General features: G+C 36.3%; 1 protein-coding gene across 1 annotated transcript in view; it reads left to right on the top strand.

Moving 5' to 3' along the window:
- The first annotated feature begins 1,893 nt into the window (after nucleotides 1-1,893).
- The window catches only part of Cpr (Cytochrome P450 reductase), an 8,544-nt gene continuing 7,976 nt past the window's right edge, over nucleotides 1,894-2,461 (top strand). Inside the window, exon 1 of the mRNA XM_086545792.1 lies at nucleotides 1,894-1,954. The gene's annotated coding sequence lies outside the window, so the exon portion shown is untranslated. The remainder of the gene's footprint in view (nucleotides 1,955-2,461) is intronic.

Here is a 2,461-nt window from a genome sequence, read left to right as displayed (position 1 = left end):
GTAAAAGACAGTAGTAACAAGCCTAAGAAATGATCTGCAGAAACCAAAGGAAAGGCCACAGTCACTCGTCAATTTCCATTAATATGTATCGAGTGTGATTCATGCTCCAGTAAAGACAAGCAAAACTTCCTACATGTATCTTCTAGCAATAAAGAGCCTTTAAACCTCACCAGCAACCAACCAACAATCACGGAACCAATTCCAGCCCTATTTTGTCAGAACATTTTTGGTAGAGGTTTGTTGGCCTTTGGTAGAATCCTATTGCAGAGGTCAAGGCATCGCTTCCTGTGATCCCGTGCTGGACAATTAGTATAAGTGTATATATATTTAAACCATCTAAGTTGAATTTGAAATTATAGAACTGTTACTTTACAGAGGTGTGAGTATGAGTTTGCGCAGGGAAGATTTAAGTGATAATTAAATTGAAAAGTTAATGGACAGTTAAGAAGTAATTTTTTATAATGGAAGTAGGGTAATTGTTAGAATGGAACTTCATACCCCAGCAAAGGTCACCAGAACTTCATATATATTTGACAAGATAGAGCTTGGACTTGTTAACTCTATGACGACGGTGCGTCACACCCGTGTGACACAGCTTAATTCCCAATGCTGGGGCGTCATGCCAGTGTGACGTTTCCAATGCAATATTGCAATGGCCCGGCATAGGGGTTTTCACTTATCGCCGTGCCCTGTCGGGAAAGGGTTAATGGTCAAGCTAGTACAGTGTGTTGGCCTCACATCCCCGCGGTCAGCAGATCAAGTCTCGTCCAAGCTTGTGAGTTTTAGCTGTCGCCTGGCGGTCACTGCGGTGTTTAGGCACCAAGTCGGTAAGGACCAAGCTCAGATTGAGTCAACACTCCCTGGCACACACTCAACAAGTCAGCACGCGCTGACACAGGCCAGGCTCAACTTGGTACACATAAGCCCGGGCGAAGCATCTGCTCTGCATATCTGGCTTATCCTTATCCTTGGAGTAATTTCTTAATTGATGTTAAAGCATAAATTGTCTGGCATTCATAAACATTTGTAGCCTTACTTTTATTTTGTATAGATTTTTTTTCATATCAGTATTGTTTTATGTGTTCCCTATTACCTTAGTTTTTATCCTTGGGTAGTCCTATTCTGAATGTTTATTGGAAGTTGTCAGATGTCCATCATCAGAATTCTATTGTGCATTCAATTAGGTACATGAAATAAAAGAGCCATCCTAATTAGAGGATACTCAAGATCATCTTGGCAAGTATATTGATAGTTAGGGGCATTGTGTTTGTTTGCATGTGGTGAATCATTGCTCACAAAAACTGGGAAATTCCTTTTGGGAAAAGTGATGCAATCTTGTTCATCCATGTCACCAAGTTGTTTTTTTCCTATATTGATTTTTTGTTTCCTATTCTGTATGGCATCTTTTGTTTTTATTTCAAAGAGTTGTTTTGCTTAGGAATTATTTGTGTTTAAGGAATAAAGATTTGAAAGATTTGAAAGATTTGTCATTGCTCTTGTAGTCTTTTTACAGTAACACTAGAACCTGTAAGATACTGCCTGTTTCATGGGACTGGATTGCATCATCAGTGAATTTAGTTTAGGCTATCCATGCTGAATGATTATAAAACATTTCTGTGTTGATATAATGCAAGAGAAAGAAAACTGTACACAAGGAAGTGTATCAGTCTCTCTGTCTGTATTTCTTTGCGTGTCTGTTTTTATATACTATTTTTAATTTATTAGGTTTTCTTGCATCATGTTTTTGATATCTAATGAAAAATCTGCTGAGCTTTGCATGAGAAGAGTTAAGAAGTAGTATCTTGTATTATCTTCATGTTATCTTAATAGGAGGGTTGTTATCAGAGATATCCCTAGCAATGTTGCACTTGAACATTCTAATCTGTTGCCACATTAAGAACATATGTCAAAGATTTGCTCTCAGGATAGGTTGTTACTTCATTAAGTATAAAAGGAAAGGGTTATTTTGTTATATTTGGCAAAATGTATTTTTTTGTATAGTATATATGGCATATTGTTATTGTTTATTTTGCTACTATTACCATATTTTTGGTCATTGATTTGATTTTGCTCCTAGTGTGTTATATTAATTGTGTATTTTTTATGTCTACATTTTGAAACAAAGTTTGATAGTGTGAAAAAGTACAATTGGTTGTGGCCATTTAGTATTATCACACATTATAATCTCTGGGGTCTTTCCTTCTGTTTTGTCTTTCTTTTTCATCTTTCAGTTTATTATTACCTCCCCAATCTGGCATTCCCTTTTCCTCTGTTTGTAACCTGGAATACAAATCACAGGAATCCTTTTTATTTTCTGTTTAAGACATTTACCAGATGATTATTGTGTGAGTGTTTTAATGGCAAATTTAAGTTTAAAAAACAGTTGTTGTGGGCAAGCAGATTTTTTAATGATAATGCTGTTTTGGTATTGGAGGTTGAACAATGAATGCAATCATAGAGG

Source organism: Penaeus japonicus, unplaced genomic scaffold, assembly GCF_977035675.1.
Source record: "Penaeus japonicus unplaced genomic scaffold, GWHDUDI00000001_assembly GWHDUDI00000017, whole genome shotgun sequence".
NCBI classification, from domain to species: domain Eukaryota; kingdom Metazoa; phylum Arthropoda; class Malacostraca; order Decapoda; family Penaeidae; genus Penaeus; species Penaeus japonicus.
This window is presented reverse-complemented; position numbering and strand designations above follow the sequence as displayed.